The 16,141-nt window shown below is 41.6% G+C and overlaps 1 protein-coding gene across 4 annotated transcripts in view; it reads right to left on the bottom strand.

The window, feature by feature from the left end:
• Positions 1-15,040: 15,040 nt before the first annotated feature.
• Positions 15,041-16,141, bottom strand: part of ZEB2 (zinc finger E-box binding homeobox 2) — a 135,676-nt gene continuing 134,575 nt past the window's right edge. For all 4 annotated transcript variants that reach the window (XM_047722432.1, XM_047722434.1, XM_047722435.1 and 1 more), the window contains exon 10: positions 15,041-16,141. This exon is cut by the window's right edge and continues 4,439 nt beyond it. The gene's annotated coding sequence lies outside the window, so the exon portion shown is untranslated.

The raw sequence follows: 16,141 nt of genomic DNA, 5'->3' as shown, positions 1-16,141 counted from the left end.
TTTTAGTCCACACTGAGAAAAGAGAAGGAGATAGAGAAGAAGAGAATGAGAAGGAAGTGGAGGAGGAGGAGGAAGAGGGAAAGAGAGGAAAAGGGGGAGAGAAAAGGGGAAGAAAATAAAGGGGGTGAGGTAAGGAGAAGTCAGTGGCAATGTGAGGCTTTATCTTTGACTTTGGACGTTGTGGGAGGCATCTGGATATGGTTTCCTGATTAATGACGTTTTCACTGGTGGCCATTATCTATAATTATTCACTATCCACATCCTGTGATTCAGCACTCAGGAACATTGTCACACCTACAGAGACTCCTCGGGTCTGAATCAGTAATAGAGAATTTTACACTCCTACAAAAGTTAAGCCAAAACAACAAAATTACACAAAAACCAAACAATCCCCCAAATCCAAAATATGGAAACTATTTTCTTTTTTTTATGATTTATTTATTCATTTGGGGGTGGGGGACAGCAGCAGGAGATGGAGAGAAAATCTCAAGCAGACTCATGCTGAACACAGAGCCTGATGCAAGGCTCAATCCCTCAACCCTGAGATCATGAACTGAGCCAAAATCAAGAGTGGGCCTCTTAACTTAACTGACTGTGCCACCCAGACACACCAAGTACCTGCTCTTTAAATTGAACAAATTATAGAAACTTAAAAATAAATTATTCTATTTATTTATTTGACAGAGAGAGAGTGAGAGCACAATCTGGGAACAGAGGGAGAGGGAAATGCAGGCTCTCCGCTGAGCAGGGAGCCCAATGCAGGCCTCAATCCCAGGACCCTGGGATCATGACCTGAGCCACAAGCAGATGCTTTAATGACTGAGCCACCCAGGCACCCGTAATTATAGCAATTTTTAAACAAAACAAACTAGATTTAAAAAAGTGACTTGAGGGCGCCTGGGTGGCTCAGTGGGTTAAGCCGCTGCCTTCGGCTCAGGTCATGATCTCAGGGTCCTGGGATGGAGTCCCGCATCGGGCTCTCTGCTCAGCAGGGAGCCTGCTTCCCTCTCTCTCTCTCTCTGCCTGCCTCTCCGTCTACTTGTGATCTCTCTCTGTCAAATAAATAAATAAAATCTTTAAAAAAAAAAGTGACTTGATATTGACTTGGGAGGACTCTGGCATTCTGGAGAATCATGTGTCATTATATTGTTTATAATGATCAACTCTTTAGGTTCATTATACTATAATAATATAGAATAGATATTCCTAATCCAAGCAGTCATTTTTAAAACCATAGCTAGCATAAATACCCATACACATGACACAGTTGAAATCAGTAGTAAATTTATTTTTTCCTCTGTGTATGGCAATAGGTGTTGTGTGTTAGTTGTGTTCCTGAGGGACTACAATTAAGAAGGAGAGAAAATGTCCATAAAGTTGGGATCAGGCATTTAAAACAATTCTTATGCTCAAAACTACTAGGGGGCTGGCCTGTTTATAGGAAATAGTTCTCTAGAATTAGAAGTGGAAATAAGGAGATGATAATGAAATTCAGTTTAACCAGCAAAGGGTGGTGAACATATGTATCGCTCCACACCATACAATTATGCTGCCAGTTTAGATAATACAGTTGTGGTTCCTTTTGTCAGGCTATTTTATTTCCTGTTAGAGAGGCTAACTTTAAAATACCGTTCTCAGAGAAGGAAGAGAGAACAAGAACTCATTAAATGCTTAACTTATTTTCTCAAATTTCCCTATTGTTTGAAATAATGAGATGATGTCCTTCTAAGTCATCTATTTGTTCATAGCTTATGGGAAACCAGGTTTCAGTCTTGACAAGCATCCACATCTGGGAGTCACCAGGTGACTTCAGGTGAACCTTTCACTAGGTGAAAGGTCAAAAGCTAAGCAGAGATGACTTATCACTCTGGTACTTGCTTCACTGTGATGATTGCGTTCCAGCCATATTTATCTATATTGCACAGGGGGAGTCTTGAGTGGCTTTCTTTCCTCTTTCCCCTATAATGCAATGATCCTGCAGCAGTGATCATGCCCAAAGATTGGTACTTCCTTTAGTTCTTCATTAGCAGTTGTGAGACAAAGGAAGTTAATATCAAGGAGGGTAGACATAACTTAATCTGTTCTAGGAGGCATTTTTTATTGATTGATTTAAATATAAAGTTGACTTTCAGTAGCATTCAAAGGAACTTATAACCGAAATCTCGTCATTCCTTTACCATGCCCCACTCCTCACAATGCCCTGCCTTTGAGCATTACCCTCTTTTTTTTTTTTTTTTTTTTTAAAGATTTTATTTATTTATTTGACAGAGAGAGATCACAAGTAGACGGAGAGGCAGGCAGAGAGAGAGAGAGAGGGAAGCAGGCTTCTCGCTGAGCAGAGAGCCCGATGTGGGACTCGATCCCAGGACCCCGAGATCATGACCTGAGCCGAAGGCAGCGGCTTAACCCACTGAGCCACCCAGGCGCCCCTGAGCATTACCCTCTTTTCAAGGAGTTGCCTGACAAACTCCTATTAGTTCTTCAACACCAAACTCAATCAGCCCCTCTTCTCTGAAGGCCTCCCTTGACTCCCAGGCAGAGGTCTCACAGAACAAGACAGAACTCCTTCTTCCCTGTTGCCCTTGTAACAATCTGTTCGTTCATGAGCTTCCATGTATGATTCTACATCTATTCCTGTTGTCTAGCACAATGACTGGTGTTTACTGGCAATCTATAAATACTTGTTTACAAATGATCTGTTTTAGAACAGTTTGACTGGAGATGTATCCTGCCATCCAAGGATCAGAATATATCAAGGCATTCTGCCTGTTTAGATTGCTACAGGAACAGAAAGGAACTAAACAGAATGGTAAGAGTTAACATAATTCTAATCCATTTTAATTAACATTAAGTTCTAGTGTGTTATCTGTCTATCTACCTATCAATCGATCTATTAGATCTTTTAGTTTTTACAGCAGGAATGGTCTTTCAGGCTGCCATCTACATGTCTTTTTCAAGCCAATCCTCATGGAAATGTTTGTTTACATGGGCTTTAAAAAATATGTAGTGTTGTTTTCATAGAGGCTTAAGAAATACTTGGCTGAACAATATAACTGGAAAAAAAAAATAACTAGGGGAACAAAAAGTACCAAAGAAAACTTAGTGTTCATCAGAATTAAAATTAACTGAAGAAAAACAATAGTCATAAACTATAAACATTTTCCTGTTATTTGGATCATCAGCTTTCATCTCCAGCAGCTTCCCCTCCTGAGTCTCTCCCAAGCTAAAAAAGAGGTTCCCCATATGGGCAGATTAATCTGACAGGCAAGGCTATCTCATGATTTAAAAGTCTCTCTTTAAAATATGTAAAAGGCTAACGGGGAGGTTCAAATTGTGAGCAGTGCCTTGGCTGCCTTGTTACAAAGGTTCACCCTTGTGACTACTTCATTATCACCCTGGATTATCTATTTAGAGCAGCGGAGGCACCACATCTCTAGAATCGACACAGAACAACCTCCTCATTTCTCATGCTCTGAGGCCTCTCATGGAACTGATAATTGTCAGGCATTCCTTCCTTTTTCAGCCATCCAAGGCTAACGCCCACCAGGAGACAAAGGATCTCTTTGAGGATGAATCTTGAGACAATCCTGGTCCCCTAAAAATTACATGCTGGGAAAATTTTCTAAATACTGAAATTATTGTGTTTCTTTTAGAGAACTCTCTGTGGACCTAACTATGTGAATGGGTTATCACAGGAATGCTTTTCTCAAGCCCAAGAGGGAAGAAAGGACAACTGCCGAAGGAAGTCAAAAGGAGAGTGGATGAACGAAACAAAGGAGGGGCACCTGGGTGGCTCAGTCGGTTGGGCATCTGCGTTGGGCTCAGGTCATGATCTTGGGGTCTTGGGATTGAACCTCACATCAGGCTTCCTGCTCAGGGGGGAGTCTACTCCTTTCCCCTGCTCATGCTCTTTTTCTCTTTCTCTCTCTTTCACATAAATGAACAAATCTTAAAAAAAAAAAAAAAAAGAAAGAAACAAATGAACTCTGCTCACTCTTACCCTTTTCCCAGTACCTGCCATACTGACCATTTGTAAACTATTTGGACATCTACGGTCTCACTGGATTCTCAAGACCATCCTGTGAGATGGTTATCGATATTATTCCTATTTTAGAGATAAGTAAACTGAGGTTCAGTGATGTAATTTAGCCAAGGTCACATAATTAAGGGGGTGGGGGATCAGGGCAAAGCTGGGCCTGGAACCTGGGTCTTTTCAGAAGAAAGCATACGTTCTCATGCCATGACCACAAAGCTTCTTGTGTTGAGTAGGGAAAGCTCCCTTAACTAGAACCGTGCGTGTATCATGAACTTTGTAGGAAGGAACCTAAGAATCCTTTACAACTCCTCTTTTTTTTTTTTTTAAAGATTTTATTTATTTATTTGACAGACAGAGATCACATGTAGGCAGAGAGGCAGGCAGAGAGAGAGAGAGAGGAGGAAGCAGGCTCTCCACCGAGCAGAGAGCCCGATGCGGGGCTCGATCCCAGGACCCTGAGATCACGATCTGAGCCGAAGGCAGAGGCCTCAACCCACTGAGCCACCCAGGTGCCCCTACAACTCCTCTTTTTATTGAGAAAATGACATCAGAAGCCTCAGTTGAAACGTTCTATTTTTCGCTGTGCTTAGCTTTAGGAGAAAAAAAGCAAAATCATGAGAGAATCAGTTCATATCAGCAATTTCATGAGAAAACCAAGAAAAGCAACTCTCAGGAAAAGCCTGCGGTCAGCGCACATTCGGTGCTGTGTGATGAGAAATGAAGCTTTCGATGTTGACCCGGAGAAATCGCAGAGTTTTCCATCAACCCAGCTAAATGTCTCCATGATCTGAGAGCCTCACACTCTGGAGTAGCGTGATCAGTAGGCTGATCAAGTTGGCCAGGCATTGTCACAACGGTTGGAGGAAAAGGCTTTGTAATGGTCTCTGATTCAGAAATTCACTTTACATGTATATGTCAGTTTATGGCAGATTCCTACAGGCCAAAGATTCTTTTGTCTGTCTGTGACCTTCCATCTGTTTGTCTTAACTTCATTTGGTAACTGTCCACTGTTCAAAGCAAGGAAAGGACCTGCTACCTGTTTTGCAATTACTCACAGTTCTCTAAACACAGAGGGCACTCACAGTGTATTCAAGTATATAAAATTTTAAAGACATGCAGGCCAAGCACCTTCTAGTCTGTTTGCTATGCAGTAGTTATGTTGCCTTTATGGTGGATCTTTATAAAAAGCCAGTTAGGGGCGCCTGGGTGGCTCAGTCAGTGAAACGTCTGACTCTTGATCTCAGCTCAGGTTTGATCTCAAGCCCTGTGTTGGGCTCCCCCCCCCAAAAAAAAGCCAGTAGGATTCAAAAAGAAGTACTTACATTTCATGAGAAAGAGCAGAGAAGGCAATAGATTCACCTCTCTGTGATAATGTATTTGGCTTTCATTTTATTTAAAAATCTCTAATAGGAATTGTACCTTTTCTCACGTCTCCTGCAGTCCTTCACTACAGGATATGTTACTCATGTTAGACCCAAATTTACCTTTGGCCCACACAATCCTGCCGTTATCTTGCTGATTGTTACTGTAAACTACTCACATCAGCAAAGCTTTGTCAGGAAACTGAGGTAATTGAAAATTCCAGAGAAGTTGAAGAAAATGCATCCCAGACGACTTCAGACTTCTTCCTCTTTTGTATAGTTTGTGTTCCTCATTTGAGTCATTGCTAATATAGTTGAAAGGCTATGTTCACAGTCGGTATTAGGTAGAAGGCTTGCTTATTCCTATTTCCCTTTCACCCACCTCAGTTGGATTGGAGTGAGTTTTGCCTCACTCATTGTATAATTCGTTCAACATCTGGATGTTGGTGGAGGCCGTTGATGCTGCTATATGTAATTAGTGATTATTTGAGAAATGAAGTGGTTCATTCATGTGGGTAAAATTTATGCCTCAATGTAACCATGAATCATTCTCAAAAACCTTCAGGTGTATCAAAATACAAATTTCTTGTGTGCATTGGGGTCCTTTTGCGATGACTCACTTTCTATGTTACCTTCTGTCTTGTCACTGAATTGTTCTTCTATTTGGCTAATGACTGGGGTCATTGGGAGACTGGATGTTGCTGACAGTCTCTTTCCAGAAGACTGACATTTTCTTCATTCTTGCTGGGTGCTGGAGTCAGAATGTTCACACTTTTGACCTTCCAGGAACACATGGCTTTTGGACACCAACCTTGGAATAGTGCATTCATGAACCATATACAGGATGCATACTGAAGCCAAGAGGAGGGGCATGTCTAAGATTAGGGTTTCAGGAAAGATTGTCTATGAAAGTGACCCCTCAGCTATGTTTCAGAGGGAAAACAGAAAATAGAAGGGGGTGTGTTCAGGCAGATGTAGTTGGAGGGATGGTGAAAGAGGATGGAAAGAGAGGCAAAGAGCAATCAGCTCATGAAAGCTTTGTGAGCTATGCTAAGGGGTGTGAGTTGCATTTTGGGTGCTTTGGAGAACCACTGAAGGATGTTTAAGTAGGGCTTTGGCAAAATCAAATTGGCAGTGGTGAATTAAATCAGTAACACATACTGAATATCTACTTGGTAGCAGTAACTCCCTGAGAAGTCAGACTACAAAGATAACATGGTCCCTACCCTTGAAAAGCTTACACATTTAGGGAGAAGACAGACACGAAAGCAAAAAACACCAGAAGAGCCCTTTTCACCAATGTGGGAATGCAGAATGAATTAGAAGGTGATAAGACCACAAGTCTAGTTATTGATGGGATGGGGAGGGCAGTGGATGAGTTATTTCTCTTGGTATAGCCCTTTCTATTGTATTTAAGGATATATGTCAAGACAGCAGTTATTAAGACTGGTGAAATAATGTTCAAGTAAGGCATATACAAAGAAGATCAAGAAATATCTTGAAAGCTTGAAAAAGGTAGTATTCTTCTATCTGCTAGCCCCTCCATGAGGCCTCAGTGCTGCTTCATCCCCTGCTGTGTCAGAGGGAGTCAGCTTCCTGGGGGAGAATAGGGCCAATGTGACCGGTGAGAGGCTAGTAGGGCCATCCCTGGGATTTGACATATGCCTAAAATGAGGCAATGCCAGTGGTGATCAAGGACAAGAATCAGGTAGAAGAAAGAATGTGGAGTATGACTCACAGAACTGTAACCCATTTAGAGATATAATGGAATGAGTCTCAAGATCTCCTCCCAGAGGAACCCAGGAGGTGACAGTCACCAGGTTTTGGGGGGAACATGGTGGGTGGGGGGACGATATGGCCATCTCCATTTTTTGACGTGGCAAATCTGAGGAGCCATTGGGACCATCAGGTGGTGATGCCCAGTATTCATTTGAATGTGAGGGAGGGAAGTCTTACTGGGGAGAAGAATCTTTGAGTCTGCGGTATGCACAGGTAGAAATTGAAGCTGTGGGTGCTGAAAAAGTCCCTGAAGTATGGTGATTAGAATGAGGAGAATGGAGAGCCCCGGTGGTGCGCTGGAAACACTGCCGTTTAAGGACTGAGTGAATAGAACTGAGCCTGGTTAGTGGGTAGGAAGAAAACCAAGAAGAATGTGGTTAGGGATTTAAAGGAGGACTTTTAAAGAGGAAGTCATCAACGGAGTTAAAAGCAGCCTCTTCTGTGCGTAAAGATGTGTTATGATTTTCAAAACAAATTAAATACATTAGGTGGGACTATTATTCCTAGTAACATGCAATAACTGACTAATGGCATATAAAAAAATACCACAAAGCTTAGAGAAAAGCAAATTAAACCAGGCTTTTAAGATGATATACCATCTTCTAGAAAAAAAAAATGTAAAGGATGGCAGGCTGGCCTTCTGTGAAGAAGGCATAGAGTTGGGTTTATTTTTTGTAGCACAGAAAGGAGGGATTTTCTGTTGAAGTATTCCCTGACATTCTTACCTGTACTTCTGTGGCTCACTCATGGGTGTGTGGGCAGCAGTCGATGAGGAGTAATGGGGCAGAATGGAGCTCATGGACACATCCGAGAGCTCATTCCAGGACGTGGTCCCGCCGATTTGCAGCTTTACTCTGCCGGTCACCAGGGCAATATATCAACATTATCACAAGATTCTCCAGTTGACTCACTTCTGTCTTGGGGTTGCCTCTTGCCTTACCTACAGAACTCCCTAGATCCTTCCCAAATCTCAGTGGTAGAAATACACTGCAAGTATTACTAGTCAGTTTCATAGGAGACTTGGAGCTAAAAAAGATTCAGACCACATAGCAGCAATGAATCAGGGGAGAGGACACATCTTGCTAATTTCTGTTACTGAACTCAGGCTGAAAAAAACCCAAACCAAACCAAACCAAAACAAAAAAAAACCCCCAAAATAAAGATCTGGCTTGGATTCCCACCCCCCCTTCCCTAGTTTAAAAAATATTACTGTATTTTTCTTTGACATTTCCTACCTGAAGCAAGGTTTTGGTTCCCACACAACACCCTTTTCCTCTGCTTTCTGGTTCTTCCATTATCTTGGCCTGCCCTCTGACACTGTTTCCCAATTTATGTTTTCCTTTCTCATTTCCCTCTTCTTAGCACTGCCACGAGCCACAAACCTGTAACCATAATGTCTGACTCACTTGGTGCTTCTCCTGCTAATGGACACCATGTGGAACAGGAGACAGGAAAATACTCTTTACAGGAAATCAGACGATAATGCTTGCACTTTGGTGCCCTTTGAAACAAGAATTTAATTATCCTAATTAAAAAGATTACCTTATAGAAGACATTTGGGAAAAGGAACAGGCAGTTTGTCCTTTTCCTGATGACACACATCTCAAAACCAAAAGGGATATTCCTGCTGATATTTGTTTTATCTGTTAAAGCTCAGGCACCAAGAGAATGGTTAGATCAGACTTTGATCTTGATCTTTAGACCGACGCGGGCACTGAAAGCTGATGCCCTGGCCATGGCTGCTTTGAGGGTGCATTGGTTTCCTTAGGGCTGCTCCAACCAAGTCCCACCAACTAGGAGTCTTAAGCAACAGAAATTTATTCTCTCACAGCTCTGGAGGCTGAAAGTCCAAAATCAAGGTGTTGGCATGGTTGCTTCCTTCTGAGGGATCTGTTCCGTGTCTCTCTCCCAGCTTTTGGCGATGGCCAGAATCCTTGGCGTTCTTTGGCTTGTAGCTGCGTCCCTCCAATCTCTGCCTTTGTTTTCCCATGGCATGGTGCCTGTATCCAACTTTCCCTCTTCTTGGAGGGATACTGTCCCTGTTGGAGTAGGGCCCACCCATGGTTAGATCTGCAAATACCCCATTGCCAAATAAAGTCATATTCGTAGGTATCAGAGGCTGGGACTTCATTATACCTTTTTGGGGGACACCATTCAGCCCAAACAGGTGCCACCTATCCTTCTTTCAAGGGTCCATGAGGTCCTGGTTCTCTGGGTCAGCACGTAAAATCTAGTCTTCTTCCAATAAAAGTGAACTTTCCTGCCCCACTTTCTCAAGGCTCAACTGTTAGCTCCACATGGTCAGTGAATCTAAGGGAAGGTGATAATAGGCCAGTGTCACCTCTCCCAGGTATTTGCATTTAACACATGACTTTCTGGAGACAGTACCTTAACCTGAGGTGCTGGTGGGCATTTTGCAGTGGGTAGGATTTTCTTTCTCAGTAGACAGGTCTTTCTGTGCCCCTCAAATCACTGCCATCTCCTCCATCTGTGAAACGCATGGACCCTGCCTCTCTGTTACTCTCTGTTGAGGGCAAGTGATTGCTACAGACAATCTGATCCGTCTTCGAAATACTTGCATTTGTGCATCCCGTGGTTGTAAGTATGCCAGAGGAGATCTGCTCCTCCCAAGGAAGTCCATCAAGGGACAGGATTTTATTTCAGAAAATGTCAACCTGGGGAATCAGGCATGAGGAACGCAAGCCCATTCTAAACTGTGGATCATTTTCAAAGAACAAACTGGAGAGAGGGAGAGAATTTGGTTGCTAGGAAAATAGAAAAAAATAAACATAAGCTCCCTCCCTCCCCGCCTTGTTTTCCGTCTTGGGGTGGGCTGCGTTTCCCAGTCTTGCTGTGGAATGTTTGTCCCTCCCATCTCAGTGGTGACAGACTCACAGGGATGCCTCCATGTCTGTCTCACAGGTGTGGGATCTGATCCTTGCCAGTTTAGCGAGACTTCTGAGGAATCTCCCACCGTGGTTGTAAAGAGAAAAGGAGACAGATAATAGTTCACTGGCACCAGTAATCTACTTCCCAACCAGCTGAACGTTTGAATAATAGTCTCGGCACTTGCTCCCTCCACTCCCTCCCCGGCTCCACCACTGTCAGATTCTCTTCTCTTCCCCACAACTGGGAACTCTAGGGAGCAGATTGTTTTGGCTGGAATTAGCCGGGCACAGATGGTACCACCTGCTGCACGTTCCTTACTTCTTATTGGCTTCTCTCTCTGCTCGGCGAGTTTTTGTATTTTTCAGAAGTTCAGGAGAAGGGGAAATGGCTGGGGCCCTTGCTCATGGCTGATTCTAGCACAGCTGTTTTGAGCAAACTGGCAACGGTGGGGACTGTGCTGGGACATGCCGTCGGAGGGGAAGAAGCTTTCAGGGTAACTTGCCATGGTGGCGGCCTGTTTGCTACATCGAGAGCTTTCCTTTCCAAAATACAAACTTTCTTTGGCCCGAACGATTTCCGTTTTTCAGGCTGACAGAGCTGCCTGTGACCAGACACAAGGCAGGTGGTCTTATGGGAGTCTAAGACAAGAGATTTCTCTCGTTCTAAAGTCAGAGGGACATAGAATGTCACTGTGCATTTGACAGGGGAAGGAATTATGAAAAGGCCACGGACAGGTTGCTAAGTGCGTTTCTTTCTTTCTTTCTTTTTTTTTTTTTTAAGATTTTATTTATTTATTTGACAGACAGAGATCACAAGTAGGCAGAGAGGCAGGCAGAGAGAGAGAGAGAGAGAGAGAGAAGCAGGCTTCCCACCGAGCAGAGGATCTGATGCGGGGCTCCATCCCAGGACCCTGGGATCATGACCTTTGCCGAAAGCAGAGGCTTTAACCCACTGAGCCACCCAGGCGCCCCTGCTAAGTGCATTTCTATTCACTGGGAGTAATAGCCTGTGAGTCTTCTGACTCCCACAGGGTAAGCCTCTTGGATTCATAAACTCTGTTTTCTCCCCCATGGAAACATGACATTGGACCAAAACCCCTAACAAGTCTCCCTCCTTAAAATTCTCTGAAATTCCATCTCGGAAGTTGTTCTTGAGTGCTGAGTCACAAGAGATCACGTGATGAACCCTTCTCGGGGGGCCTGGCAAATGTTTTCTCTTCCTGACTTCATCTTCCTCTCTTTTCCCTTTTCTGCCGTGTTTCCTTAGACTGGCCTTTTTATTCTCAAAACACCAACCCCGTTCCTCTCTCAGGTTTGTGTAGCTGCTGGTCCTTCCTCCTGGAACACTCTCACTCCAGCTCTTCTCATGGCTCCCTTCTCATCCTTCAAGCTGGGGTCAGACACTGCTGCTTCAGAGAGATTTATCCCGGCGTTCCGGCTTGATCCCCCCAGGCTGAGGTTGCCTATGCCCCAATTCCATCTCAGCCACTTTTATAGCATCTTTTATTTTCAACATGTTAACCATTTTGTTATCTACCATCTCCCCTACAACATAAAGCCATTGAAGAGGAGCTATTGTTTGTTCATACTGTATTCCCGGGACACAGAAAAGTGTTTTTCATATAGCATCACTCAACAATATGTGTGCTATTGAGGGAATGGTGTGATACTGTGTTTAAATAAATAAAAAAAAAAAACACCACAGTGTGGGAGAGGGCACATTTGGGACTTTCATATCCATTCATTCCCTCTGGGACCTGGAATTCTGTATTCTACCTGTTTGTGTATGTCCATCTCTGACAGATTACAAGAAACCTGAGGCCAGTAGTCCTACCTTGTTCATCTTTGTATATCCTGTAGTACCCAGCTTCATGCCTTACACATGGTAGGCGCTCAGAAAATTGGGCAGCTATCAATGTTGTAACTATTACTTATTAGTATTATTCTTAGGACCACTCAATAGAATAGAACAGAAGAGTCGTGGAAGTATTAAAAGCATTAATAGAAGCAATAAAACTATCTTTGGAGACCTGGCTCCTGGACTCAGCTCTGTTAGTGACTGTGGGATGACTTGGGCTCTTACTCTCTCTGGGTCCCAGAATTTTAAAAGCCAAGGCTTCAAATGAGAGAATATCTCTGATCTCTCCATGCTTGTCTGCCTGCCTGCTTTCCTCCCTCCCTCCTTCCCTCCCTTCCTTCCCTCTCTCCTTTCTTCCTTCCATCTATTTCAGTTGATTCCACGTTTCCATTTGCAGATGTATGAATCTCCTACTGCTCCTGGTATCCTGCTGCCTTCTTTCTTCCTCTGACCACCTCTGGTCATTCAGCACACATGGGATTCAGAAAAGGCATGACTAGAAAAAGACTCACAAAGAAGTGGGTTCAGGCTGAAAACTGGTTGGAGAGGCTCGATGGAGCCACAGCTCCTCAATGGACACAGCCTTGTCAAAAGTCTTGGACAAAATGAGTGCGCAAAATGTAAGAACACCAGTTAGCAATTTTTAAAGAGCATTTGTCAAAATTGAGACTGTCTCTGGCTCTCAGAGAAGATGCTGGTCCCAGAGTGATTAACAGCCTCAGATGATGGTATGATCAGAGTAATACAGCCTTTCCAAGGTAGATTATTTTCATTTCATCCGTGCATGAAGAATCCTTGTGGACCCGAATGGACTTCTTGCAAGAAGTAGGGGAACTAGCTCATTTCTTTTTGAAGCTCCCATAGCCATTTGAAGGAGTGTTTCACTGTGACACGTTGAAGAGAGCACTGTGAGGAGGCTAGGGTTCCGGCAGTCTATGCTTAAGTGCTTTCTAGATCATTTGGGAAAAGAAACAAACAACCAGTGTGGTCTCAAGGATATGTAGACTTCAGTTTCCTCATTCATAAGATTCGAGGGGTGGATCAATAGGGTTATTTATATTTTATTTTTCTAATTGTTACACACATAAAGATTCTTTTCCTACCTAGTTCATAGGAGAGTCTTACTAAAGAACAAGAACAAGATTTTTGACACTTTTAATGCAGACACGAAGTGTGTTATAATTCGGTCAGGCCATAAAGGAGTTTATAACACATTTATCAGGTGATTTGCAGTGAAAGTATCTGGCTCAAAAAACCCTGACAATTCCTGGAAAACTATCTCTATGAATCACTATTTTAATTTCCACTTTAAAAACCGAGTTGGTACATAATAAGCAGTTATTGTGATTAGAACTCTTCTTCTTAGATAGAACTTTTTTTTCCCTCTAATGTTCCAACACCATGTATTTTAAAGTGACTGAAATGTTCCTTTTCATGGCATTGTCTTTGATGATACAAAAACCTTTTATATTACGGAAAAGAAAAAAAAAAAGAGGTGTTTACTCATATGTTAGGCTGTTTCTTCTAAGACCTACTTTCTCCAGGAATGGCATTTTAAGAGTTAAAAACAAGCTGGGCAGGGTGGTTTGTACTTCTCTTTTTCCCCTCTTGCGTAGATGTACCTTCAACCGGAAACTTACGCGCTCACACTTTCTAAGCATGTTCGATAATGAAATGGTATACCTCCCCTGAATGTTTCAGGACTGTAGGAAGTGGTGAGGGTTATTCAATAGTTGGTGTTCTCCCTTTATGTCTGCAGCAATCCTGGGCTGCTCTACGGGGTTGGGAAATATTGTTTGTGTTGGAAGTGGTATCTTTCAGAAGAGATGTAAAAACCTAGGTCTAGGTTGCTTGTGGTCACTAAATACGCATAATGTTTTCTCTGAGTGTAGGGATGTTCTTGCGTTTGCTGTCTAAATTTATATTCCTTTATTCATCTCTATTGTTTTCCCAAGTAGTTTGAAGACTATGTTCCTCTTTTCCTAAACCAAGCTAGAATGAAGCATAACTATACTTCTTAGTCCTATAATAAGACTGTTTTAGGGATGGATAAAAGGGATTCTCCCTTGAGGAAAGGTCATAAACTAAAATCTAAGTTTCTTATAAGAAGAGTAAAGGTAAATTAACATTTTTTTCTCTTTTTTGGTTGGCATACCTTTTAAGTTACATAGTGTTTCTTGTGATGTTGCCTTTAGAACCTTTTATTTTTCCAGTATCAACATTTTAAGGGTTTTCCATTCATGTAAGATAGCAATGTAATATATCAAATGTCACAGAAACACTCCATTTTAACTCCTTTAATCTCTAATGTTGTTTTTAACACCAAATATTCAATGTACACATACAAGGTCTGCAAAACCTATGTTTTCTCTCTCTGTCTCTCTCTCTCTCTCATCCTTCCATTTGACTCCTCTGAAAATGGTCAGAGCAGGATCATAATGCACAAATCTTTCCTTGAATGTTTCCTTATGTTAGATCAATTCCTTCTGAGTCCTGGCTTGCCAATACTAGATTTCCTGCCAGGGCAGTAGTCTATTTTTAACATTTTGGGGGCTTATTCTTCATTCCAAATCTAACAGGCATGTTCTGTGAAGTGAAGGAGAGAAAGCTGATGGGTGCACTTACAAATCAGGACCATCAGGATTTGCAATTTCTGTAGAATCGAAGATATGAATGAGAAAGACCAATTAGAACACTTAAAAGATCACTTGTCACTGCTTTAATCTTCATGTACTCTTTACTCATCATTTTCTTTGACTAAAATTATGAGAATCTTTGTCATATTCATCTCAAAGCCAAATGGGAACAGTCGTGCGCCTTTCATATTTTCAATAATTTGGAGCATTTTTAACATGTCATACTAGATTATGGGTGGTGGGTGCCTGTTTTAAATTGAGAGAGTTTTTGGTTTGTGGCATATTCAGTATCATGTCAACACAGTGTTATTCCTCTAGCTCCGTATTTCACATACAAATGAAGCCTGAGGGCTTTATTTCTGTTATTCAATAGCATTTGTTGAATTCAGAGATTAATAGATCATCTTCAACCCTGAAACAGAGGTTCTCTGAAACATCAGACCCAAAAAATTGGACACGGCCTATTAGCCCAAAAGAACAGGTTGCCAATGATCTCCATGTTTATTTAAATATTTAGCTCTAAAGGAAGCAATCATTCCTTTATACTTCTTTAAATTTAGTATTGACATTTTTATTTTGGGAAAGGAGGTCTTTTTTTTTTTTTTAACATGGATACAGGAAAAGAAAACTCTCCAATAAAAATATTGTCTAAAAAGTTTGCTTTGTCTGCATGATTTACTAAATATGTACAATTTCAATTCACAGCGAAGGTAACAAAGATTTAAACAGCCAACATCACAAATGTCTCAAGTTCTAAAAAAAAAAAAAAAATCACTGTGCACAGTTTAACAATTTAATTGAATAAAAACCAAAGCTAAGCCTTCAGTCTGAATCCTTTTTATGATGGGCACAAGCCATGTATTTTCTTCATCTTTGTTACACGATGCATATTTCAGTGACTAAACGCCCCTTCCCATTTTAGTATATTAGGTTATGTCAGTATATACTTAAGAGAGGCATAAGTTGCCTCTTGGTACACCTATATGATTCGTGATGTGTTCACACATATGTCATAATATTTATTAATATATAAAATGATCAGACGAGTCACCTGTGATTTTTTTAATGTCTTCAAATGTAGGAATGTTTTATCGTATGCATAAAAGTTATCAAATTTATGGGAGTGCTATTTAAAGTGATAATAATTTAAACACTGTCCCTTTGCTGTCTAGGAAGAACTATTCTGCACTTAAAAGACAGAGATTTCACCTTTCTACCCAATTCAGGTTTGTGAAGTTCACTATTATATGAATCTGAGGGTTGTGATCATTCCAATATAATGATCAAGTGAATGAATCAATTAATCATTAGAAACAAATGTCATTGAATACAGAATAGTTGAGTTACAGTTAAGGATGGAGCCATAACTTTGGCTAACCCTATAAAATCTATAATAAGGTTGTTTTCACATATATTTTTTTCCCACATAAATTCTTTGGTGTTTCCCACCCCCCCTGTTTTAGTGCTGTGATTGATGAACATGCAATATGAGATTCAAATAATTGCACCGAGCATGTTTATTTGAATAATTGCCCCATTGCACAATCAAATAAATCTGTTGAGTGTGTTTGTTTGAATGTTTT

The sequence above is a fragment of the Lutra lutra genome, chromosome 3 (assembly GCF_902655055.1).
Source record: "Lutra lutra chromosome 3, mLutLut1.2, whole genome shotgun sequence".
Taxonomy (NCBI): domain Eukaryota; kingdom Metazoa; phylum Chordata; class Mammalia; order Carnivora; family Mustelidae; genus Lutra; species Lutra lutra.
This window is presented reverse-complemented; position numbering and strand designations above follow the sequence as displayed.